Here is a 27,908-nt window from a genome sequence, read left to right on the forward strand (position 1 = left end):
TGCTGTTCTCCTTCGATTCAGCACCTTTTCCATATATTTCCACATTTTCACTGCCCCCAGATCTCTTTGTAGGGTCTGCAAGAAAAAGACACATACCAAAAAGATATAGCCTTCCCAAAACCTGTCCGCTGACTATGCACTGGTTAGTGCATAGTCAATCGACAGGTTTTGGGAAGGCTGTATGTTTATGGTATGTGTTTTTTTTAATTTTTCTATATTAGCTGTTTCTGCAAGAAAAAATTTGGCTTTCCCATTGACCCCCATTATACTCATTACTCAAAACGAGCATCTGAGCATTAGGAATTGCTCGTTTCGAGGAATGAGCATCCAAGCATTTTAGTGCTCACTCAACCTTAAAGGGTAACCATGGTTTTAATTTATATTTAATAACTCAATGGTACAAGCGGAAATTAATAACTTTGTAAGTTATCAAAGGAAGCCACTTCTTTCTCTTCCTGGATTGATTTTTCACTCTCAATTCAGGGGTAAAATCTGTATTCAGTGAAGACAGACTTTCTCATTACTAGGATAGGGGATGACAGTTGGTGCTTTTAAAATTCTATGAAAAGGGGAGAAAGAGGAGCTAGAGACGAACAGACATTCTGCTGCAAGTTCTCCATAGAACTTTATGGGCACCAACTGTCATCTCCTATTTCATTAACGGGAATATCTGTATTCACCGAATATATATTTTACCCCGAAATGTAAAATGTTGAAATTGAAAGATCAGTCCAGAGGAAAGAAGCAGATTTGTCTGATAAGATATATTACACAGATTCTTACTTTCATGTATGCAAAAAAAAAACAAAGAACAAAATCGATGGTCAGTCTTTAATGTATGGTCCTATAGGATGGATCCGTTGGGGAATTTGCATTGCAAAAAATTAACATTTGACATTGACATTTTATACGTTTCAAGCCTGAAGGTTACAGACAAATTTCATTTTCATAATTTCATAATACTGCCACTGTAATGCACAGTGGAAAATCCACTGCAAATATGCAAGTGGGGAAAAAAGCCTTAGTTCTTTTATTGCATTCATCCTTTTACATTCGGCTCAGGGATCCTTTAAGGAATTGATGCCAGACGGCTCAGCTTTGTAGTGAGGTCTGAGACAGGAGCATAAGATCACCGGTGTCGGCTGATTCCCTCACGGGAGGGAAGCGGCAGCGGCACGGAGAATGATATATCCCTAATTGGAAGCGATTATCTGTCATAATCTGAGTCGTTTTTCTTTTCTGCCCTGGGAGATGCGGATAATTCTCTGTGTTTATTCTATGAAGTAATCACCAGTCTCTCCAATTCCTCTTTTAATAATGAAGCGCCGTGTCCCCCGCATGAGGCGTAAAAACAGAAATGCGAAGTAACGCGCTCCTCACAATCTATTATACCACAGCGATAATAAAATTCTTCTGCACAATTTATGGAATAATAACGAGTCTTCGGCAGCACACCAGAATCGGGAGAGTTAACCGTCTCCCTCCGAGATCACGACTCTAATTTACCAAGGTTTCTGCACTCTGACGTCTTAAAGGAACCTTTTACTAGTGAATGCTTGCACGCACAGAGCATTTTTCGAAAATGCGCCATTTTGCAGAATTTTTTACGCAAAAAAACACTGCACCCAGATTACAGCTACGACTCCTACGAGTCATTAAAAGCACATTACTGGAGAGGTGTTTTGTCTAAACTCAGTAGCACTTTTTTTTTCTAAAAATGCCATGCTTTAGATGCGGGCTTTTATAAGCTACTCTATAGGGAAAAATGTATAAAAAATGCATTTACCTGTATGACAAAGAAATAAGACAGAAGAATCGACGCCTTCGAAATGTGCTGGAGAAGAATGTTATCAATTCCATGGATGCCAAGAACAAACAAATCAATCTTGGAACTAATCAAACCGGACATGTGTCTTGAAGCGAGGGTCGCCGAGCTACGACTTGCCTACGTTGGACATGTCAGAGTGGTGGACTGTACTGCCGCATTCTTCCCCTGAAACCACCAATCATGTAATAATGTAGTGTGAATAAGGTTATGCTGGTTTTTTTTTACATAAATTTTTAAATAGTAATGTATAAAGCATACATTAAGACATAGGATAAGATTTAGGACATAAGGTAGTGTGCAGTACGGAATAAGTATAGAGTCAGATAGTGTGAAAAGCATTGTAAGTGTATAGAAATGTAATGCATAGGTTTGTGAGAGCTGCCCAGCTACAGACTGTAGGGACAGATATGGTTAAGTTTGGGACTAGCCCATAGTGGAAGGGGAAAGTCCCAGTAAAAAGGGAGTGCTTCCTGTTAGTTGGATAGTTAGGGAGTTCTTTACCAATATGACAAGGTCAAGTACAAGGTGCAGTGGGCTAACAGCAAAAGCGAGCACATACTGTTCTGGAGAGTATGAGGCCTTATAAACTTCCCTGCGGACATTTCTGAAACATTCAAAGCTCCAGACTCAAAACAAATGCTAAGAAGAGCACTTCATACCCCTGTGTACAAAGGAAAGTGGACGTGGAGCCATGTGTGGGAAAGGCATCAGATCTTGGGTGTACTGCGACACTGGAAAGGAGATCCCTGGGGCTGACAGGATTAGTAGACATAGGGAAAGTCCATATAGGATGGATAGAAATGCTGAACGTGCACTGTGATAAGTAAATGAGAAATGTGCCTAATACTGCATGTTTCAATCTGATGAACTTCTTGAACTGTCCAGTAAACTTCTGTGTGTTGAAACGAACTGTGTGTCCCCTAATTTGTGTGCTTCGGCTCCTGAAGATGAAGGCCTGGAGACAGTGGAGGCCTGTGGCCTACAGACAGTGAGTGTAACGTACTCCAAACTTGTCAGCACATTGGGACTGAGACCTGATTTTTCTGTAAGGTTTCAGGGCGTCATGGAGCAGCAATTTGTCCACGGCTACAGCCCCTCTGGCACTTTACAGACACATCATACAAAGAGAGCAATCACTGGAGATGGACATTGTGGTGGTACAAAATAGAAGGAACAAGGTGAAGACCAGCAACCCATTATCTTGATACGATCAAGATATGTCTTGCACGAGATCGATCTTCCTACAGATTGTTCATCCATCAAGTTGCCATGGCTCGAGATCAAAGCAAAGGCCGTTAAATAAATACATAAATAAAATTGCAACCAAAGCATTTGTAAAAACTGTTTTTAAAAAATCCTTGCGTTCTTATCAGGCTGAAAAATGCAGCAAAAAAATCCAATCAAAATGTAGGAGATTTGGGCATAATAGAAGCCTTCACCACACTAGTCAGACTGGTGAAATATTACAAATGGAGGATCATTTGCTTGGCATGGATGGTTCTTTGATTTCAATGGGCACAAGACGCCCAGTAGTCAGTCACTTTGTGTACTAGCCACAAATCTGAGCAGTTCAAAGTGATAAACCAAGTTTAGTCCCTTAGTTGATCATGGGGCCACATCTAGAGGCAGGGTCATAGCAACGCTGTCCTGCAACTGGAGCAAGAGTTCAGTTTGCTACCCTAGCCCTACATTTAATTACCCTGGCCAAGACATAGTAACTAGTTGGCGCTCCCTGGCACTTGGTACCCAGGCCATATGCCTCAGTTTCTCTCCGTGGCTACTAACCTCCCTGGAGAAGAGAATGCTTATTTATAGTATAATCTTAAAAAGGCTGTCCAGGCTTACGGCTCAAATCTGTAATCACTCTATGTGACTGTAGACTTGTGAATCTTCACAGCGTGCAGTGTGCATGCTGTAAGGATTCTCCAATGCGAAGCGGATGGGCTTTTGACCGCAAGTATGTGATTTGCTTAAATGTGGTCACATGCCACCTAGACGTAAGTGGCCTTACTCAATACAAGGGACACATCTAGTCAGAATGTGGCCGGAAGTATGCAAATTATATACTTGTGGCACACGCCTGCCTGCTCCTGTGTGCTGTGAGGAGTCACACATCTGCAGTCACATAGAATAACTGCAGACCTGTATCCCAAGCCTGGTTCAACCCCGTTAAGGCCTACTATGCATTTAACATAAAAGTTATGACTTGTGTTTCCTGTAATTTTGTAGCTCCAACACCTAAGGCCCATAACATCAGATAAAAGTCAATCATTCCCGTCCGATTTAAGTGTGGCTAGCCGACCATCTGATGTGTATGAAGGACTCATGATTCTTCCCCAACAGATGATGTCGAGGAGAGAAGGAGCGGGCAGCTGGAATTTCATTGCCTTATCTTTTTGTTTTAAGTGGATATAAGCCTCTGCCTGAGAAATATGGCAGCAACTTTCTTCCCTGACTCCAATGAAAACACATGAACACCTGGCCGAGACAAGCACTAATATGTATGGGTTTCACTTTCAATACCAAAAGCAATCCATGATTAGGGGGGCGCTGTTTGTAAAAAAAAAAAGTATAGAGAATACCCTTTAAGGATAAAGAAGCTGCATGCCCTAATTGACTATAGGCCCCTTATGTATTACCGTAATGGTCAGCTTCCCCCTGAATATAGACACATTCGAGCTTAGATGTAGTGTAAGGTGCACTCACACCCTTGATAAGGATGGCCCTAAATATTTGTTGCTTCCTTCCCTCTTCTTGGATGGTATCCAAGGATGGTCATTCTAATGACTGGAGAGCCCAGAGCTTGTGGCCCCTGTCTCATTCAGTACCTCTTAGGTGGTCTAGCCTGAGCGAGGCCTTTCTTTTCATAGAAGCCTCATGGGCAGTGCAGGGGCGGAAAACCATTGGTAATACCTGTGCAGCTAAAAAGGGGCCAAAGAGGTACGAGGGCTACTTTCACCTACAAAAAGCAAGCAGTTTCTGTCACAGACACAAATGGCTGCAATATGATAAAGTATTGGGCCCATATAGTGTCCCTGTAGGGGCCCCTTCTGTCTGTGCCGACCCCGGCTTCAGTGTGATGTGCATACAGCGAGGAGTGGAGGAATAGGAGGGTTTTCCAGGGAGGCCTGCACTCGGAACTGCCAGACACATCGTCATCCTGTTCTTAAGATGTAAACAAAAAAAATCCAGGAATATAATAAAAAGGACGACGAGATCAGACCGAAAGAGAAAGACAGGCGGTATGATCCATGTACGTTGCAACCAATGTAACACCGCAGTGACTCGAGGTAGACCGTACGGTAAAAAAATCAGCAGCATAATCCACATAGTGAGGTCATGTTCTTACACATCATGATCGGTGGAGGGCGCTCTAGGGACAGATCCCACCATGACAGCTCAGCCGTGGACCACTGGGTGGTTACACCCAAGTCTCTCTAAGACACCTGCACCTGATCAGAGTGACAGTGACCAGTGCGCTTCGTTACTTACAGACAGCAAATCCCCCGGAGCTCAACATATATAAGCACATACTGAGCCAGCTAAGCCGCAATAATGTCCGCACAGCTGCCAGATGCTTCGTTATGTGTAGACGACTTCAACCTATATCACTGCTCGGAATATGCTAGAAATTAGCTAAAACTGTGTATCTGTTATTTATATCTATATATCTATCTATATCTACAAGTATCTATCTATCTATCCATCCATCTACTGTGACAAAATTATGGTAAAGTGCTGGAGGGGAGATACGTTTCACTGAGGCTATTAGCATCAGTGATTTGAAACCGACAAGTTTTCTCCAGCACACTGTGTTGAGAGGGATTAAGCGGCCATTTTAAGGGCTGGGTTTCTGTGAACAACCATAGAGTGGGTGGGAGGTTGTCCACCTTATCTCCACCCTAGGGTGTGCTCTGGGGTTTAAATAGAAAGCCCTTCTGAGGCATTAGATGTTCAGTGAGTATGGAGAGGCTTACTCCAGAGAGGTGTTGGTGCTAAACTGAATCGTGTGGTTTTGTTAAACCTGAGTGGGTGGATCCCTGCAGACATATGGACTGTGAGACACCACTTTTGTTTTGCTTTCCTGTTTTGCCCAAACAGTTGTGTTTCATTTTACTTCACCATTGTTTGTGCTGCATGTATATAATAAACCAGTGAAGGACTTAAAGAGACAGTGCTCCCGTGTCTACCTCCAAGTACAGCTGAGTGAACAAATCTAGCACAATATATATACAGCGGCATGTAAAAGTTTGGACACCCCTGGTTAAAATTACTGTTATTGTGAACAGTTAAGCAAGCTCTATTGCTGCAATGCATTTTATGCATGACATGCTTAGTAATGTGTCTTATTAGTGATAGATTGTATTCTGCCCAGCAGGAGGGAATTAATAGGAACAGTTAGGGTTAATAGTTGGGACTAGCCCAGAGTGGGTGGGCTAAAGTGAAGGGACAGAGACCGTTTCCTGTCAGGAAAAGATATAGTCCCCAGCGTGCAACAGAAGCAGCCACAGGGTTTGATTAGTTAGTGGAGATACGTGACGTGGGTGTCCCTGACAGGAGTGGACACCGAGGCAGTGGATAGCGAGATCCGGAGTATAGAAAGGAAAAGTTACAGAAGGACAGAGTGAGGCACTGAAAACGGGTCCTGAAGCAGGATGCTCAGCAGTACGCCCCTGAGGTCACCAAATAGAGAAGTAATGGGCCAGGACGGATAGGCTTACAAGTACTGAGGTAAAATACTGACCAAATACTGAATGTGTTAGCGTGGTCTATAAATGAGGATAAGTCCATTCTTATGGAGGATTTTGCAATGTTTTTGCAAAGACACCACTGGGAGCTGTAGCTGAGGGCAGTGCTGCCAGTTCATTTTTTTTTTATATTTTTAAGTCAAACTCACAAGAGGATTCTACAGGAAAATTAAATATATAGGAAGGACTTATACTGGGATCCATTCCCGGCTTCGGCTCTAAAATTGCATGAAAACCAGAGCAGGCAGCTCAGCCTCAGTGGCAAAATCCAGATCCTAAAGATTCCCGACATCTGGGTGATGGATTGCAGTGTGTGCTGTGTGTACAGTATACTGCGCTGTCCATGGTGCTGAGCACAATCCTATAGAGTCACCACCAGTGATATGCAGGTAGAATAATCCATGTCTGATCTCATCGTAAGGTCTGTAATGGGGACAGGAGACCAGCGGCAATTATATTCTCCCATATTCCATGGAGCGGGTCTATCCCAGCCTCCATCTCCTTCTATCCAAAACTCTTAAAACTTTGTAGAAAGAGCAAATCAAGATTTATAGAAAGCAGCAGCATGTGAACAGTGCGCAACCATGAATGCTCACAATGGGTTAAAAAGTCATCATCATTTTACATTTTTTTCCCCAAGAACCATTAGAACAGGTGAAAATAAGAAAGTTTCTAATAAGTCTTATTAGAGAACTCTCAGAAGAGAAACAATAGGTGAAGGTACAAAAGAATGGTGCAGGATATAACGTAGACTTATACATTATCCTGATGAAGAAGTCTGAAGATGATGTCTCAAGATGGAGAAGTCTCAAGATGGAGAAGTCTCAAGATGGAGAAGTCTAAAGATGGAGAAGTCTCAAGATGAAGAAGTCTCAAGATGAAGAAGTCTAAAGATGGAGAAATTTCAATATGAAGAATGCTCAAGATGGAGAAGTCTCAAGATGGAGAAATCTCAAGATGCAGATGTCTCAAGATTTCAAAATGCGTTGATAATAAAATGGCATCAAGTCTACCTTGTATCCTGGACCATTCGTTTGGATCTCCATCAGCAGCGCAGATGACCCTCCTATTGTTTCACTTCTGACATTTCAATGGTTTTTAACCCATGATGGCAGCAGTCGACACATTTAAGCTTGACCCTTGTTGTGTGATACACAACTTTACCAGGTGAGCAATTCCCTTATTGTCCCTAATCCTCAGACAATATCCTATTGCACTTTTTGCTCCTCAGCCTACTGCTTATTACAAAAATCTGCTTCTTTCTCCTCCAGGACTGAGTTTTTTGTTCTTAAACTTGTCAATTCACTGGTAAAAATCTGACTTCAGATCAAAAATAGGCAATCTCGCAATCCAGGTCAAGGGTCCTTATACTTGCGAGTTCCTACACTAAAATTAAAAGCAAGCCACAGAATAAGAAATTAAAATTCCCCCCCAAAATTCCAGAATTCTTGAATTTTTTAATTTTTTTAGGTGGGTGGGTGGGGGGTTATTTCCTTTCTGTGGCTTTGCTTTTCATTTTAAAATCTGACTTCAGTGAATACAGATTTTTCCATTACTGAGATAGATGACAGTTGGTGCTAATAATGTTCTATGGAACTATTATTTCAGGAGAACTTGCAGTAGAATGTCTGTCAGCCTCTAGCTTCTCCTTTGCCAGAGAATTTTAAAAGCACCAACTGCCATCTCCTATCTCAGTAATGGGAAGCTTTGTCTTCACAGAATACAGACTCTACCCCTGAACTGAAAGTGAAATATCAATCCAGGAGCCTATTAGTGACACCGATACTATCAGATTAGGCAGGCTGCCCAGTACATTATCAGAGCACCCCACCAAGACAGACAAAATATATATATGAGGTCAATGTTGGCCTTGTAATCTAGGGTGTCTGTCCTGGTGCGGTGTACTTATAGGCTATGTGCACACGGTGCGGATTTGCCTGCGGATCCGCTGCGGATTCGCAGCAGTTTTCCATCAGGTTTACAGCACTATGTAAACCTATGGAAAACCAAATCTGCTGTACCCATGGTGTGGAAAATACAGCGCGGAAACGTTGCGTTGTATTTTCTGCAGCATGTCAATTCTTTGTGCGGATTCCGCAGTGTTTACACCTGCTCCTCAATAGGAATCCGCAGGTGTAAAACCGCAGGTGAAATCTGCACAAAAAAAACAGGAATTCTGCCGTAAATCTGCAGGTAAAACGAAGGGCGTTTACCTGCAGCTTTTTCAAAAAGGGTGCGGAAAAATCCGAACACGAATCCACAACGTGGGCACATAGCCATATAGTGCTGGGCAGCCTGCCGAATCTAATGGTGTGGATATCACTAATAGGCTGCAAACCAGACACTGCCTCCATTACTGTGTAAACAAGCAGGCAGTGCCCTCCATTACTGTGTATACATGCAGGCAGTGCCCTCCATTACTGTGTATACAAGCAGGCAGTGCCCTTCATTACTGTGTATACATGCAGGCAGTGCCCTCCATTACTGTGTATACATGCAGGCAGTGCCCTCCATTACTGTGTATACATGCAGGCAGTGCCCTCCATTACTGTGTATACATGCAGGCAGTGCCCTCCATTACTGTGTATACATGCAGGCAGTGCCCTCCATTACTGTGTATACATGCAGGCAGTGCCCTCCATTACTGTGTATACAAGCAGGCAGTGCCCTTCATTACTGTGTATACATGCAGGCAGTGCCCTCCATTACTGTGTATACATGCAGGCAGTGCCCTCCATTACTGTGTATACATGCAGGCAGTGCCCTCCATTACTGTGTATACAAGCAGGCAGTGCCCTCCATTACTGTGTATACATGCAGGCAGTGCCCTCCATTACTGTGTATACATGCAGGCAGTGCCCTCCATTACTGTGTATACATGTAGGCAGTGCCCTCCATTACTGTGTATACATGCAGGCAGTGCCCTCCATTACTGTGTATACATGCAGGCAGTGCCCTTCATTACTGTGTATACATGCAGGCAGTGCCCTCCATTACTGTGTAAACAAGCAGGCAGTGCCCTTCATTACTGTGTATACATGCAGGCAGTGCCCTCCATTACTGTGTATACATGCAGGCAGTACCCTCCATTATTGTGTATACAAGCAGGCAGTGCCCTCCATTACTGTGTATACATGCAGGCGGTGCCCTTCATTACTGTGTATACAAGCAGGCAGTGCCCTCCATTACTGTGTATACATGCAGGCAGTGCCCTCCATTACTGTGTATACATGCAGGCAGTGCCCTCCATTACTGTGTATACATGCAGGCAGTGCCCTTCATTACTGTGTATACATGCAGGCAGTGCCCTCCATTACTGTGTAAACAAGCAGGCAGTGCCCTTCATTACTGTGTATACATGCAGGCAGTGCCCTCCATTACTGTGTATACATGCAGGCAGTACCCTCCATTATTGTGTATACAAGCAGGCAGTGCCCTCCATTACTGTGTAAACAAGCAGGCAGTGCCCTTCATTACTGTGTATACAAGCAGGCGGTGCCCTCCATTACTGTGTATACATGCAGGCAGTACCCTCCATTATTGTGTATACATTCAGGCAGTGCCCTCCATTACTGTGTATACATGCAGGCGGTGCCCTCCATTACTGTGTATACATGCAGGCGGTGCCCTTCATTACTGTGTATACAAGCAGGCGGTGCCCTCCATTACTGTGTATACATGCAGGCAGTGCCCTCCATTACTGTGTATACATGCAGGCAGTGCCCTCCATTACTGTGTATACATGCAGGCGGTGCCCTCCATTACTGTGTATACAAGCAGGCGATGCCCTCCATTACTGTGTATACATGCAGGCAGTGCCCTCCATTACTGTGTATACATGCAGGCAGTGCCCTCCATTACTGTGTATACATGCAGGCAGTGCCCTCCATTACTGTGTATACATGCAGGCAGTGCCCTCCATTACTGTGTATACATGCAGGCAGTGCCCTCCATTACTGTGTATACATGCAGGCAGTGCCCTCCATTACTGTGTATACATGCAGGCGGTGCCCTCCATTACTGTGTATACATGCAGGCGGTGCCCTTCATTACTGTGTATACAAGCAGGCGGTGCCCTCCATTACTGTGTATACATGCAGGCGGTGCCCTTCATTACTGTGTATACAAGCAGGCGGTGCCCTCCATTACTGTGTATACATGCAGGCAGTGCCCTTCATTACTGTGTATACAAGCAGGCGGTGCCCTCCATTACTGTGTATACATGCAGGCAGTGCCCTCCATTACTGTGTATACATGCAGGCAGTGTCCTCCATTACTGTGTATACATGCAGGCAGTGCCCTCCATTACTGTGTATACATGCAGGCAGTGCCCTCCATTACTGTGTATACATGCAGGCAGTGCCCTCCATTACTGTGTATACAAGCAGGCAGTGCCCTCCATTACTGTGTATACAAGCAGGCAGTGCCCTTCATTACTGTGTATACATGCAGGCAGTGCCCTTCATTACTGTGTATACAGGCAGGCAGTGCCCTTCATTACTGTGTATACATGCAGGCAGTGCCCTCCATTACTGTGTATACATGCAGGCAGTGCCCTCCATTACTGTGTATACATGCAGGCAGTGCCCTTCATTACTGTGTATACATGCAGGCAGTGCCCTTCATTACTGTGTATACAGGCAGGCAGTGCCCTCCATTACTGTGTATACATTCAGGCAGTGCCCTTCATTACTGTGTATACATGCAGGCAGTGCCCTCCATTACTGTGTATACATGCAGGCAGTGCCCTCCATTACTGTGTATACAATACAGGCAGGCAGTGCCCTCCATTACTGTGTATACAATACAGGCAGGCAGTGCCCTCCATTACTGTGTATACATGCAGGCAGTGCCCTCCATTACTGTGTATACATGCAGGCGGTGCCCTCCATTACTGTGTATACATGCAGGCGGTGCCCTCCATTACTGTGTATACATGCAGGCGGTGCCCTTCATTACTGTGTATACATGCAGGCGGTGCCCTCCATTACTGTGTATACAAGCAGGCAGTGCCCTCCATTACTGTGTATACATGCAGGCAGTGCCCTCCATTACTGTGTATACATTCAGGCAGTACACTTCGGTGCAGGCACTTGACCTGGTTAGAGGAGGAATTACGGGGGGCGCCTGAGCCCCCAATAGTGCATCTGAGATAAACAGAGAGGAGAGCCGAGGAATAGGAGGAGTCCTGTCAGACTGTCAGTGACTGGAAGAGGAGGGCGACACTGGGGGGATCTTATTGGTGCTTCCCATCTAACGTCAACCTGCTTAACCCTTCATATCATGACCAGATTGACTCGATTCTAGAACTGATCTTTTCAAGCCATCTGGTCTTTAAAGGGTTACTTGAGCCCAGGGTCGTGCAATGCAGTAAGGCAGCAGCTGGTAGAGGAGCAGCCCCCGAGGGCGCAGCACAGGGTGGTATCTGAGGTGGACAGTCAGCAGCAGCAGCAGCATCCCCCTCCCCTCCCCGTGCCCACTCTACCACCAGATCCTGCAGGACCTCACAGGCAGGAGGATGGAGTAGAGGAGCCTGCAGGACACGGGGCTCAGTCTTGGAAGGACAAGTCAATGGCAATGAGAGAGGCAAGCTGGATGAAGTGAAATCTGCAGGGTCCCTCAGTGAACTCAGCAAGGTGAGTGCTGCGACCCCTCCTCATCCCAACTCCAGCTGTGGGACCCATATGTGCGAGGTACTGAGGCTTCCATAGAGGTAGTCTGCCTGATGCAGGGGCAGCTGATTGTATCCCTCTATATTCTGTGCAGTGTCCCTGTATATTCTGTGCCGTGTCCCTGTATAATCTGTGCAGTGTCCCTGTATAATCTGTGCAGTGTCCCTGTATATTCTGTGCAGTGTCCCTGTATATTCTGTGCCGTGTCCCTGTATAATCTGTGCAGTGTCCCTGTATAATCTGTGCAGTGTCCCTGTGTATTCTGTGCAGTGTCCCTGTATATTCTGTGCCGTGTCCCTGTATATTCTATGCCGTGTCCTTGTATATTTTGTGCAGTGTCCCTGTATATTCTGTGCATTGTCCCTGTATAGTCTGTGCCGTGTCCCTGTATAGTCTGTGCAGTGTCCCTGTATATTCTGTGCAGTGTCCCTGTATATTCTGTGCATTGTCCCTGTATATTCTGTGCCGTGTCCCTGTATATTCTGTGCCGTGTCCCTGTATATTCTGTGCATTGTCCCTGTATATTCTGTGCCGTGTCCCTGTATATTCTGTGCCGTGTCCCTGTATAGTCTGTGCAGTGTCCCTGTATATTCTGTGCCGTGTCCCTGTATAGTCTGTGCCGTGTCCCTGTATATTCTGTGCAGTGTCGCTGTATACTCTGTGCAGTGTCCCTGTATAGTCTGTGCCGTGTCCCTGTATAGTCTGTGCAGTGTCCCTGTATATTCTGTGCAGTGTCCCTGTATATTCTGTGCATTGTCCCTGTATATTCTGTGCCGTGTCCCTGTATATTCTGTGCCGTGTCCCTGTATAGTCTGTGCAGTGTCCCTGTATATTCTGTGCAGTGTCCGTGTATATTCTGTGCCGTGTCCCTGTATAGTCTGTGCCGTGTCCCTGTATATTCTGTGCCGTGTCCCTGTATATTCTGTGCCGTGTCCCTGTATATTCTGTGCCGTGTCCCTGTATAGTCTGTGCAGTGTCCCTGTATATTCTGTGCAGTGTCCCTGTATGTTCTGTGCCGTGTCCCTGTATATTCTGTGCCGTGTCCCTGTATAGTCTGTGCAGTGTCCCTGTATATTCTGTGCAGTGTCTCTGTATATTCTGTGCAGTGTCCCTGTATACTCTGTGCCGTGTCCCTGTATGTTCTGTGCAGTGTCCCTGTATACTCTGTGCAGTGTCCCTGTATACTCTGTGCATTGTCCCTGTATGTTCTGTGCCGTGTCCCTGTATGTTCTGTGCCATGTCCCTGTATACTCTGTGCATTGTCCCTGTATGTTCTGTGCCGTGTCCCTGTATGTTCTGTGCCATGTCCCTGTATACTCTGTGCATTGTCCCTGTATACTCTGTGCAGTGTCCCTGTATAGTCTGTGCCATGTCCCTGTATATTCTGTGCAGTGTCCCTGTATACTCTGTGCAGTGTCCCTGTATAGTCTGTGCAGTGTCCCTGTATATTCTGTGCAGTGTCCCTGGATATCCTGTGCAGTGTCCCTGGATATCCTGTGCAGTGTCCCTGTATACTCTGTGCAGTGTCCCTGGATATCCTGTGCAGTGTCCCTGGATATCCTGTGCAGTGTCTCTGTATATTCTGTGCAGTGTCCCTGTATGTTCTGTGCCGTGTCCCTGTATGTTCTGTGCCGTGTCCCTGTATAGTCTGTGCAGTCCCTGTATAGTCTGTGCAGTGTCCCTGTATAGTCTGTGCAGTGTCCGTGTATATTCTGTGCAGTGTCCCTGTATACTCTGTGCAGTGTCCCTGTATATTCTGTGCCGTGTCCCTGTATATTCTGTGCAGTGTCCCTGTATATTCTGTGCTGTGTCCCTGTATAGTCTGTGCCGTGTCCCTGTATAGTCTGTGCAGTGTCCCTGTATATTCTGTGCAGTGTCTCTGTATATTCTGTGCAGTGTCCCTGTATACTCTGTGCCGTGTCCCTGTATGTTCTGTGCAGTGTCCCTGTATACTCTGTGCAGTGTCCCTGTATACTCTGTGCATTGTCCCTGTATGTTCTGTGCCGTGTCCCTGTATGTTCTGTGCCATGTCCCTGTATACTCTGTGCATTGTCCCTGTATACTCTGTGCAGTGTCCCTGTATAGTCTGTGCCATGTCCCTGTATATTCTGTGCAGTGTCCCTGTATACTCTGTGCAGTGTCCCTGTATAGTCTGTGCAGTGTCCCTGGATATCCTGTGCAGTGTCCCTGGATATCCTGTGCAGTGTCCCTGTATACTCTGTGCAGTGTCCCTGGATATCCTGTGCAGTGTCCCTGGATATCCTGTGCAGTGTCTCTGTATATTCTGTGCAGTGTCCCTGTATGTTCTGTGCCGTGTCCCTGTATAGTCTGTGCAGTGTCCCTGTATAGTCTGTGCAGTGTCCCTGTATAGTCTGTGCAGTGTCCGTGTATATTCTGTGCAGTGTCCCTGTATACTCTGTGCAGTGTCCCTGTATATTCTGTGCCGTGTCCCTGTATATTCTGTGCAGTGTCCCTGTATATTCTGTGCAGTGTCCCTGTATAGTCTGTGCTGTGTCCCTGTATAGTCTGTGCAGTGTCCCTGTATATTCTGTGCAGTGTCCCTGTATATTCTGTGCAGTGTCCCTGGATATCCTGTGCAGTGTCCCTGGATATCCTGTGCAGTGTCCCTGTATATTCTGTGCAGTGTCCCTGGATATCCTGTGCAGTGTCTCTGTATATTCTGTGCAGTGTCCCTGGATATCCTGTGCAGTGTCCCTGGATATCCTGTGCAGTGTCCCTGGATATCCTGTGCAGTGTCCCTGGATATCCTGTGCAGTGTCCCTGGATATCCTGTGCAGTGTCCCTGGATATCCTGTACAGTGTCCCTGTATATTCTGTGCAGTGTCCCTGTATATTCTGTGCAGTGTCCCTGTATATTCCGTGCAGTGTCCCTGTATATTCTGTGCAGTGTCCCTGTGTATTCCGTGCAGTGTCCCTGTGTATTTCGTGCAGTGTCCCTGTGTATTCCGTGCCGTGTCCCTGTGTATTCCGCGCAGTGTCTCTGGATATTTCCTTTTCTGCATCCTTTGCTTTAGAAATCCATACATGTGATGGATCCTATACCGTGAGGAGAGGGACCAGTCCCCAGCAGAGTTTGGTGCGGGGCTCAGAGGTCGCCCACCCAGAGATGATTTTGGGGGATTCCTGTGCTCTTCTTACATATGAAGCTACAAGTTGTGTAGATCTGGGAAGAGTCAGGGAGAAACGAGCCCCAATGGCCGACTATGATGCCGATAATCTCTGTACTCTCATTCCAAGTATAGGCTACTTGTCTGTGTAAATATCTTTATAATGTATAAGAATTTGTTCTCTGCCATTTTCCAGTTCACAGTTAATGAATGCGTGCCGATCAGCCCTCGCACAAACAGACTTATCACTTATATCCTCCGGATTCATTTGATTTCCAATTTAAAAAAAAATAAAAGACCTGATGATTTTTGGGTGCATTTGTCCAGAAAAATAAAATCCGGCTTCTAAGATTGAGGATGAAAAAGCCACTTCTCAGCACTGGTCTCAGTCTTGTGACTTGGCTTCTTGGGATGGGAGTTGTCCACCTTTTTAGAGAACAGTTAATTATTTATTTATTTATTTTGCTTAAATGCAAAGATTTGAGTCCAAATATAATTTTTGCATTTAAGTTTCATAAAATATTTAGCACCACTTGCCTCCTATAGCCTCTATGCTGAACTGTCACATGCTGCCTGCAGAATGAGTCAACTGTGAAACCTTCAGTGAACTTGTTCTGACAGTTTCTGTAACACTTTTATCTTTTTTTTTTTCCTCTGACCACATCAAAGTTTGATTTGCAGGGAAAGAAACAGCCTGTAAAAGCCAAATGATGCAACATTTTTAATAAAAGCAAGTTGCAAAAAATGATTTTTAGCCACGAATACATGAATGTAGGAAAAACACAAAACAGATAAACTAGATATTCTAGTGAATGGCCTAGGCAGCAGCGCTAACAATCACCCTGACTTCATATAGCCATTATCGATAGTGTTCAGGGTTGTCTGACGCCATAGCAGATGCAGCAGAGCTGAGTTTGTTACTTAGATGGAAATTGTGGTGTTTCGTAGCTCGGCAGATAAGGGATCTGAAATAATGGTGAACGCAGCCATTGCGATGACGACTTTGGCTCTGTCATCTTTGAGTTTCCACATTCTGGTAACGTAAAACCTTTGCAGATAGAGGAGGCAGGAAAAAATGTAGGCAGCAGGTGATCGGTAAACCTCAGCGGGGTGAGTGTTGTGGGTGACGAAGAAGCAGCAGAGATTCCATGAATTATTGACGACGGCGCCTTTATCTGTAGGGACATGTAATATGTTCTGTCTGTGGAGCGGTAATGTCATGAGTGGCTCATAAATCACACGGAAGGTTGGACGTAATAACCCAGGCAGGAATATCAGACGTATTGGAGGGGTCGTCCCACGCAGGAAAACTGTTTTTATATGACGTATTATCGGGATGATAAAGGAGAGTCCTTTATTCAGGATCCTAATCTTTTGGTCTCGCTCCAGAGGACCCGTCCTGTCCTGCATTACTCATGTGGCTCATTCATTTGCATTGATACTGTCATTTTTTAATTTTCCCTTGGGGGGCGCTGCAGGAAATTTAAACATTTGCTCCCAGATTCTATATATTATTACAAGGGGGTCCAGCAGGGGAAGACTTTGTGATAGGACTGCTTTGAAGGGACCTTTCAAACTAGTTTAAGACTAGAGTGCAGTCCTATGTAACACCGTAGAAAGCACATGGTGAAAATTCTCTATATATTGTGGAAGGTCGGCTCACTTAGCTGCTCCGTGAGGTAGACACAGGGCCACGTTTGTATGATTTATTACTTCATAAACCACAACCCCAAACTGGTAACAGAAAAAACAGCCTGTCTGGCTCCAAAGAAAGTAAACCGTTCATACACCGTCCTGCCCATTGCCTCAGGGACAACACATATGGCAGCTCTCACAGGAGCCAGCAGTCAGGAGGCTTCCTTCCAACACAACACAGAGTAAAATAACTTGCTGGACATTTATTTCCCAGCCCACACCCTTGAGGTGGAGATATGGTGAGTAGGCGTCCCGCCCATCTCTTTACCTACTCACCTAAAAACCCGCCCATAACATGGCTGCTTAACTCCAGCACATATCATGCTGAAAAGAAACTTATTGGCTTCTAGATCACAGAGGACAACAATCTCTGTGACACAAATCTCCCCTCTCATACAGTGCCAGTGACCCTGTCACAATATGTATTAGGTGTCTTAGGGATTGTCCACCTTTTGGGGGCATTTTTTTTTCTAACCTAAATGCATGTATTTGAGTCTAATAATTATTTTTGCAATTAGGTTTCTTTAAAAATGTTGCACCGTTTACTTTCTACAGCCTCTGTGGTGCACTGTCTATTGCTGGCTGCAGAATGATTTAAAGGGAACTTGTCACATAATTTGATGCATCTAAACTGTCCCCAGGGCATTATTAGTGGTGCAATGTTGCAACGTGCATCACTAACATGTTTTTAATTAAAATTGTGCTGTAATCATGTCCAAAAAGCACTTTATGTAGTTATATGGTACCTGCTCGTTTAGTCATAGGGGTGTGCTTCATTTTCTGCTCAGTCATAGGCGTCGTCGCCCACTCAATTTGATTTCCCTGGTTGCACCAATGTGACTGGAATCCTGCACTTGCGCAGGGTGTCGCTTGGAGACGCGCTTGCGCAGTGTAGCGTGGAGTCTCGTGTCAGCGCATGCGTGGCTCCTCAATCAACATTGCGCAAGTGCATCTATCCACTTGACAGCACACAAGCGCTGCCCGCTACACGCTGCGCAAGCTCTGCTACCCGCTAAACACTGCACAAGCACGGCTCTAAGCACCATTCTGCACAAGTGCGGGATTCCAGTGACGTTGGCGCATTGCACCACTAATAACTCCCTGGAGACAGTTTAGATGCATCAGTTGATGCGACAGGTTCCCTTTAACTGAGAATCCTCATGTGAGCTAGTTCTGGTCTGAAAGGAGAGTTTGTAACTCTTTTATCCGTCTTTTTCGGAGCTCCTCTTGATTAAAGACCACCGACCATATCAAAGCTGAAGGGGAAAAAAAGCCTGTAAAAGCAAAACAAAGCAACATTTTTAAGTTTTTCAGCAATAATAAACTGAGCTCAGCTTGGCCAGTGCTGTTTGATCTCCCATGCCTTCTGCAGCAGACTCCACATTACATCCCTTATGTCTGGTTATACGCCCCGGTGAGGGCCAAGGTTCACTGTGCATTTAGGAAACCACAGACATCATAAAATGGTCTTAATGGGTTTTTTCTAAGCAGCATTGTTGTCGGCGATTGTAGCGCTGACCTCAGGAGATTCTGGAATGCTGTAGATAAGCCCCCGATGTATCCTGAAAGATGAGAAAAAGAGGTTAGATTATACTCACCCAGGGGCGGTCCCGCTGCAGTGGACGTCGCGGTCCGGGGCCTCACATCTTCTTACGATCACATCCTCTTCTTATCTTCACGCCGCAGCTCCGGCGCAGGCGTACTTTGTCTGCAGTGCGCAGGCGCCGGGAACGGTCAGAGAGGCCCGGCGCCTGCGCACTGCAGTGCTTTACGCTGCCCTCAACAGGGCAGACAAAGTACGCCTGCGCCGGAGTCTCAGCGTGAAGACAAGAAGAGGATGTCATTGTTAGAAGATGGGAGGCCCCGGACCGGACCGCGACGCCCATCGGACCGGACCGCAGCGAGACCGCCCCTGGGTGAGTATAATCTAACCTTTATTTATCATCTTTCAGGATACATCGGGGGCTTATCTACAGCATTTCAGAATGCTGTAGATAAGCCCCTGATGCCGGTGGGCTTAGCTCAACTTCCATTTTGGGGGTGACAGGTTCCCTTTAAAGCTGCTCTACGGCTGAAGTTATAAGTGGCATTTTGGGTAGAAGTCTGTTTCCTACTTTAGAAGCTCTGGGGAGGTTGAGATCTTTATCAGTGTTTGGAGGGGACTATGTGCAGAGCCAGGCTTAGTAGTAAGTAAGGACCTTGAAGACGTCTCGGTGCAGAGTACATTTCCTTAGGCTAGGACTCCTTTTCCTGCATTAACTGAACTCCCTTCTGTTCTCCCGATATTAGAAATGGAAGTGCAACCACCGCACGTGGTCCACCTGGAAGATCCTAGCGGCGACGTGGAATTTCTCCTCTGTTGCTACTCTAATAGTTGTGAATATATTACCAAATTTCACCAAATATAAACTATACCAATCCTGCCACTTACAATCTCCACATGAGTTGATTTTTTTTTTACCCCTACCATGTTTTCTTGAGTATCTGACCCTTCCATCTTTTGGTGCCACAAGTATCGGATCATAGGGGTTCCTTTGATATCTCCAAGTTCATTGAACTGGGTTTAAAGCTGAATATGTTATCTTTATGGCCAACATCATGATAAAACCACAGAAATTCGCTAACATTTGGCTTATCTATGTGATATCCTACGAATTGATATGCAGAACCAGTCAATCAGACATGTCAGTAATCTGTGGATGTTGGGCGGGAGCCCTGAGAACCACTTCCTATCTCCGTGCCACTTCTTTTGATTAGCTGGCCTGACATGAAGTCATCGTTGTGGCGTGCCGCTCATGTGCCATCATGCCAGGCCAGCTAATCAAAACAAGAGAGGTCTTCAATTAAGAGATGTTTCAGAGCCACCATCAAGTGGCCCCAGATTATCTACCTGGCCACTGGACAGGACCCTGCAAATTACTTTTAACCATCTTTAATCCTGAGAGCATCAATAGAACATTAGACCTGTTTTATAGGTTATGGCATCTGAAAATAGAATATATAAATTACAGAATGTATCAGAATATTTTAGAATAGTCATTGGTGAAGAGCAAGAATTAGCTCCATATAATAAGCATCTACATATCAGTGTGGAGGGGACAAACATGAGACTCCTCGATTTTGTTTGGAACCATTAACATTATCATTAATGTAGCTCTGCCATAAGTAAGTCTTCCAGATGAAAAAATCAATTTGACGCAAAAGAAATTTGTAAAAATTTTAGAAATTTTCTGAACCCTGAAAAATTTGGGAACTTTGATGTTTGATTTATGCTGATCACCAAATATGACCACCGACATTTTACACATTGCAGAAGATTGCATCTGACAGAGAAGGCTTATATGACCACAGTTGTAGCCGGGAGAGGTTCCACACAATGCCTTGTAGATGACACATCTGAATGTATATAGCACAGCCATTTAGGGGGGCTATCGTAGCCTGTATAAAAGCTGAGGCAGAGAATGCAGCAGCCAATTTTGTGTGAATCTGGATAGTGAGAGGACATCACTTCTTGGCCATCGACATGGGGAAAGAAAGCTATAAAACAAAGGACAAATTCTACAGACCATGTATGTGACAGTGGAGCGCCCCCATGTACAAGGACAATGGGGTACTCGGCACCGGGTCCTTCAGTGCTCTGCAGGGATGTCACGGTGGCCCGACCCAGTCCGTGGCCCTTAGAGGGACGTCCAATAATGGGAAAGGTCTTTAAAGGGGAAGTTTGTGACGCCACCTGTAGTATTCGGACAGGGTGACCGACACTGCGGAGGAGTCCGCTGGGGTGATGTAATGGCAGCTAGATGGTATACCTTCCCACAGGTGAAGTGTGTCCCCAGGGCTTCACAGAAGTGTAGATAGTGATGGTGGATGATGTGAGGCGCGGAGAATAACGAGGACACAAGGTTGCAGTCTCTTTACCTTTTACTGGAAGCTTCAGCATCCACAGTCCAGGGTACAGACCACAGGGTAGGCAGAGTCAGGCCGGTCCGAAGGCAAATCCAGAGTCCCCTTTAACCAGGTGAAAATCAGTAGCCTTCCTACTAGCGCCTGGGTGTTGTAGTACCTCCCTGCTGAGCTTCCTGGTAAGGTCCTCACAACTCTTGTAGATGTTCTTGATGTTATTTCTTCCTCTCTGTCCCCCAGATGGTATGGATAGGACAAACCCGTATGACTGACAGCCTGAGGCTTGTTTATATGGACCCTAGAGACGCCCCGACCCCCACAAGTTGCCACTGTGTCTTCTTAGGTATTAAGGTTGGGCAGCCAACTTGGAATTGACTGTCCTGCCGGTCTCTGAAGTAAAGCGTAGAGTCAATTACTCCCTCGGTGTTCCGGCCACCGGCTACGTGCCTCAGAAGGAGGCAGCCTATTTCAGGGCAGAACTCCTCCTGGTGTTTTCTCCTTGTGCTGTGACTTCATTTCTCACCCTCTACAACACAGTTCTCTTCGTGTCCTTTCTTAGGATGCTGCCGCACGTGGGGCAGGCGCAGCTCTGTAGCTTTCTATCCCGCTAGGCCTCTGTCAGGATCCCACCTCTGACAGGGACCCTCTGTCTGCAGCTCACATGTTCCTCCTTTTCCCCCTGTCTACCTGACAGATGTTGCCTGGGCAAATCCCAGCCACTACTAAGTGCTATTTCAAAACAATAAATTAACATTTTCTTTATTCAAGCATAAAACAGTTATCTCTCTCTAAGTACCAAGTGCTACCTGAGGCTCACTAAAGGACTCACTAACCCCTACGGGTTCACTGTATCTTTCTTTCAATTTTCTTGGCCTCATTTCTATTCAAAGTACGTATCTAACATTTCCTATTCTTACCTACATACTATTAGCTATGTATAACATTATTACTATCTAACTATTCAAGGCAACATTGTTTAATAAACATTCCCTCTAAGGGTAAATCCAGGTCTTTTTGAGGTAGTGCAAAATGATCACATCAGCAATACGCAAGTCAGGTTAAAGGTGACGTGATGCAATATGATGGACCCGTTACGAACCCCCGAACGTTGGTCTTGGGTTGGCTACAAGACGTGTAATTCTAACCCGGAATTCTGCCGCACCAACGGGTTTTTCCTCAGGTCTGTAAGGCAAAGCAGTTATTTTCACAGCATAATTAACAGCAGTTTCTGTTAAGAGGCAGTCTCTGTAAAAGCCTCCTATGTAAAACCAGTAGAAAGCACCATAAGAAAGTGCAAACTATGTACAAGGACAGTTTGTGAACCATTCACCGTCCATGATTCAAATGTTCTTGAAAAGCAATGATGAACTTGTGCAAAACATAGGATCCCTTTAAGAGTTAACCCAAGATGGGTTCAAGCAGAAATAGAACAGTTAACTATTTACATTTTCAGGTTTCCGAGGTTTATTTGGATGGCTTCCAGGGCTTCACTTGGCACTGAATCCTTCCTGGCCTGGGAAGGGTTGTATCCAGGGTTACATCAGGTGCCAAATAAAAGCCGTTAGTCTGTCTTTCATGAATAGTCATATCATGCGCAGCGATGGAAGTTTGTGTAGCTTGAGTATGGGCATTCACTACAGCAGGGGCTGTGGCTGTTGTCTCAGTGGTAGTTGTGTTAGTCCGTGGGGTTGTCGTAAGATTGCTCACTGCAGCGGGGCCAGTAGCTGGGGCAGGAGCAGTCACTGGAGTGGTGTCGGTCATCAGGGCAGGTTGTTCCTCATACCTGCTTCAGATGAGGTCCCTCCGGTGCCGGTCTGCTCCACCTCCGCTGGGGTCTGGAACGCTGGTTGCAAGGCCTTGTGCTGCGGCGTTGTCATCTCTGTTTGCAGCATCTCGCTTTCCGGCATGGCCTTGCTTTCTGGCTTCAGAGCGCTGGAACTTCTTTCTTGCTCCGGACCAGACAAGGCTGCCGACAGACGTCTGGGGAGGCTCCCGATGAAGGTCTATTTCAGGGCAGAACTCCTCCTGGTGTTTTCTCCTTGTGCTGTGACTTCGTTTCTCACCCTCTACAACACAGTTCTCTTCGTGTCCTTTCTTAGGATGCTGCCGCACGTGGGGCAGGCGCAGCTCTGTAGCTTTCTATCCCGCTAGGCCTCTGTCAGGATCCCACCCCTAACAGGGGTCCTCTGTCTGCAGCTTAGATGTTCCTCCTTTTCCCCCTGTCTGCCTGACAGGTGTTGCCTGGGCAAAGCTCAGCCAGCGTCTCCCCAACTTTCTATCTAGCCCACCAGTTTTACCCTTCTGTGAGGAGTGCCCTAATAGATAGCAGCAAGGCTCCCCCTGGTGGTCTGGAGTGTGAAATGTGGTGTATGGTTTGTGATACCTGGTAGGTAGATCTCCTTTATTACCTTCAGACATAATATCACTCCCCCTGGTGGAGGAACAACATTACTGCAACGACCAGGACTCTGGGGCGCTGCAACAGCACAAAAGTAAAGAACCATTACTGTGCATAGCCAAATATCTGGAGGTCACTTTGACATTATCATATGTTTGCATTAAAGAGTTGGAAAGGGATTAAGTACAGTCTTAGGAGACATCAGATTGTTATATATGTAATTTCAGGGTGATTGGAGTACTTGTAAATCAATTAGTTGCAAATTGAATTTTTTCAAAAGTTTTCTGTGAATTCTAATTAAGTCACCCATGTTGGTGGTCATGCTAAATCGAATCTCTCCTCCATCTCAAGGAACGTCTTCTCCACAGAAGGCTGTTGTGATCTTGCAACATCTTCTCCATAGAAGGCTGCTGTGATCTTGGAACGTCTTCGCCTTAGTAGGCTGTTGTGATCTTGGAACGTCTTCGCCTTAGTAGGCTGTTGTGATCTTGGAACATCTTCTCCATAGTAGGCTGTTGTGAACTTGGAACATCTTCTCATTAGAAGGCTGTGGTGATCTTGGAACATCTTCTCCATAGTAGGCTGTTGTGAACTTGGAACATCTTCTCATTAGAAGGCTGTGGTGATCTTGGAACATCTTCTCCATAGTAGGCTGTTGTGAACTTGGAACATCTTCTCATTAGAAGGCTGTGGTGATCTTGGAACATCTTCTCCATAGTAGGCTGTTGTGAACTTGGAACATCTTCTCATTAGAAGGCTGTGGTGATCTTGGAACATCTTCTCCATAGAAGGCTGTTGTGATTTTGGAACATCTTCTCCATAGAAGGCTGTTGTGATCTTGGAACATCTTCTCATTAGAAGGCTGTTGTGATATTTGAACATCTCATTAGAAGGCTGTTGTGATCTTGGAGCATCTTTGCTATAGTAGGCTGTTGTGATCTTGAAACATGTTCTCATTAGAAGGCTGTTGTGATCTTGGAACATCTTCTCACTGTTGTGATCTTTAGGCTGATTTATATCCTCATGGATTGTCAGTGAGAAAGGGGGATGAGGGGGTAAGAGTAAATGTTGATCCAACTGATCTTATTTTCAAGGAATATATTGTGACTTTTATCTTTATTCTTCCACATTCTACCCTCTCCTAGTGTATCCTCACCCATCCCCGGTAGACTGTGAACCCTCGCGGGCAGGGTCCTCCCTTCTTCTGTACTTGTGTGTGCCTTGTATTGCTCATGCTTATTGTACTTGTCTAGGTATGCCCCTTTTTTCACATGTAAAGCGCCATGGAATAAATGGAGCTATAAAAATGAATAATAATAATATAGAACAAGTGATCAGTCAAGTGTAAGTAAATGACAAACATGACCAGCTTCTCCAGTACAGCCAGATGCATTTTGACAACCCATTTTATAGTCTAAAGGTACCTTCACACTAAACGATATCGCTAGCGATCCGTGACGTTGCAGCGTCCTGGCTAGCGATATCGTTTAGTTTGACACGCAGCAGCGATCAGGATCCTGCTGTGATATCGCTGGTCGTTGAACAAAGTTCAGAACTTTATTTGGTCGTCAGACCGGCGTGTATCGTCGTGTTTGACACCAAAAGCAACGATACCAGCGATGTTTTACACTTGTAACCACGGTAAACATCGGGTTACTAAGCGCAGGGCCGCGCTTAGTAACCCGATGTTTACCCTGGTTACCAGTGTAAAATGTAAAAAAAACAAACAGTACATACTCACCTTCGCGTCCCCCAGCGTCCGCTTCCCACACTGACTGAGCGTCGTAAAGTGAAAGTGAAAGCACAGCACAGCGGTGACGTCACCGCTCTGCTGTTAGGGCCGGCGCTCAGTCAGTGCAGGAAGCGGACGCCGGGGGACGCGAATGTGAGTATGTACTGTTTGTTTTTTTTACATTTTACGCTGGTAACCAGGGTAAACATCGGGTTACTAAGCGCGGCCCTGCGCTTAGTAACCCGATGTTTACCCTGGTTACCCGGGGACCTCGGCATCGTTGGTCGCTGGAGAGCGGTCTGTGTGACAGCTCTCCAGCGATCAAACAGCGACGCTGCAGCGATCGGCATCGTTGTCGCTATCGCTGCAGCGTCGCTTAATGTGACGGTACCTTTAGGCAATAAAGCCTTCCAACCGCATGCTGCAGCTCATTGCATTCATGTCATATGTCAAGAGCCCTTGGCCAAAATCACTGAGAGATTGAGTTCTCTTGACCTCCACTAGAATCACTATCTGGGTGCCATCATTATGTCACACTTTTGTCCCAGGAAGTTTGTGATTAGGACGTGATTAGAGCTTTCAGACTTCGGATTTGCTTCCTATTGGACGTATTTGTCAGAGGCCGACATGAAAATGATGTATGGTTTTCATTAGAGACGAGCTTTGTAGATGCCAAAAAACATAAAACCGCTGGTTCTTAAGGTCGAGGTCACGTTGGATCAATTATTTTATTCGTACTACCACTTTAGGTATTAAGTGTATAATTGGCTTCATCCATTTCCACGCTGGTCCTTTATTATCCAGGGCCTCCAAAATTTTTCTTTAAGGCTTATAGGCTTAATAGGAGTCTCTCTGACCCTACAATATGTCCTTATGCCTCCCATCTTAAAAATACTTTTTTTGTCTCGTTTCATATAAAAGTTAAATTAAAAATAATCTGTTAGCAAGATCAACCTCCCAAACTGTATATAATGTTGTGCAGGTCTTTGAAATGTCAATCCACCGACACCTTTGTATCATCTATCTGTTGCTGCATTCCAAAGAAATAAATAAGGCATTAAGTGCTTTGGGTGTGATGTAGCACTTGACTAGTTTTTCGGTCTACTTGTCTCCCTGTCCAGCACCTGCCTCTTTAGCTTCATTCATAGCTCACTACTTTATTTCCTTGTTTGGCACCAGAGGTGACACAGAAAGTGAACTATCAATCAAGCTAAAGAGGCTGGGTGGGGGGAACAACCTTGTGAGACAGAGGTTTGTCAAGTGCTCTGTCATGCCCAGAGCACTTAATGCCTCCTTTGCATATGAATAAAAATGCTGATTTCTCTGAAATGCAGTATCATATAGAAGATACGAAGGTGGCAATGGTTTTATATTTCAAAGACTTCTTGCCCCTTTATGAGGTTTGTTGGGGTGGGGTTGAAGAGCTTAACTACAGGTTCCCTTTAACTTCTGTTTTCTCCCCATTGTGTTGCACATAATTAAAAAGTGGAATTTTCCTTTACAATTCTACATGATCTTCTAGATCTCCACCAGTCACCATAGAATAGACACAATTTTGAAGACTTTTATCTCCTATTATGTAGATTGGATGTAATTCACTCATGGAACTTTGGCCCTGCTGACATTTTCTTTTTAGAAGTACACTTTCCCTTGTCAACCCTTCAAAACAAGCTGTACTTATACAGTCTTTTTAGAGTGCACTGTAATTTACCATGTTAACTGAGGCCTTTAGACTCTTGTAACTCTTGGGTGCTTGCAATTACTCTGATGTTTGCACAGCCTGAACCTTAAGCTGGAGTCACACTAAACGACTTACCAACGATCACGACCAGCGATACGACCTGGCTGTGATCGTTGGTAAGTCGTTGTGTGGTCGCTGGGGAGCTGTCACACAGACAGCTCTCTCCAGCGACCAACGATCAGGGGAACGACTTCGGCATCGTTGAAACTGTCTTCAACGATGCCGAAGTCCCCCTGCAGCACCCGGGTAAACATCGGGTTACTAAGTGCAGGGCCGCGCTTAGTAACCCGATATTTACACTGGTTACCATTGTAAAAGTAAAAAAAAAAAACACTACATACTCACATTCTGATGTCTGTCACGTCCCCCGCCGGCGTCCACAGGGTTAAAACTGCTTTCGGCAAGAGCGCTGCTAATGCACGCGCTGCTGCCGAGAGCTTCCCTGCACTGAATGTGTCAGCGCCGGCAGTAACAGCGGTGACGTCAGCGCTGTGCTCTGCTTTACAGCCGGCGCTGACACAGTCAGTGCAGGGAAGCTCTCGGCAGCAGCGCGTGCATTAGCAGCGCTCTTGCCGAAAGCAGTTTTAACCCTGTGGACGCTGGCGGGGGACGTGACAGACATCAGAATGTGAGTATGTAGTGTTTTTTTTTTTTACTTTTACAATGGTAACCAGGGTAAATTTCGGGTTACTAAGCGTGGCCCTGCGCTTAGTAACCCGATGTTTACCCTGGTTACCAGTGTAAAACATCGCTGGTATCGTTGCTTTTGGTGTCAAACACGACGATACACGCCGGTCTGACGACCAAATAAAGTTCTGAACTTTGGTTACAAGTGAACACATCGCTGGATCGGCGTCACACAAGCCGATCCAGCGATGACAGCGGGTGATCAGCGACCAAAAAATGGTCCTGATCATTCCCCAACGACCAACGATCTCCCAGCAGGGGCCTGATCGTTGGTCGCTGTCACAAATAACGAGATCGTTAGCGGGATCGTTGCTACGTCACCAAAAGCGTGACGTTGCAACGATATCGTTAACGATATCGTTATGTGTGACTCAGC

At 45.6% G+C, this 27,908-nt stretch overlaps 1 protein-coding gene across 1 annotated transcript in view; it reads left to right on the forward strand.

Moving 5' to 3' along the window:
* The first annotated feature begins 11,740 nt into the window (after positions 1–11,740).
* The window catches only part of PHF24 (PHD finger protein 24), a 166,985-nt gene continuing 150,817 nt past the window's right edge, over positions 11,741–27,908 (forward strand). Inside the window, exon 1 of the mRNA XM_077284935.1 lies at positions 11,741–12,212. The gene's annotated coding sequence lies outside the window, so the exon portion shown is untranslated. The remainder of the gene's footprint in view (positions 12,213–27,908) is intronic.

The sequence above is a fragment of the Ranitomeya variabilis genome, chromosome 1, assembly GCF_051348905.1.
Source record: "Ranitomeya variabilis isolate aRanVar5 chromosome 1, aRanVar5.hap1, whole genome shotgun sequence".
NCBI classification, from domain to species: Eukaryota; Metazoa; Chordata; class Amphibia; order Anura; family Dendrobatidae; genus Ranitomeya; species Ranitomeya variabilis.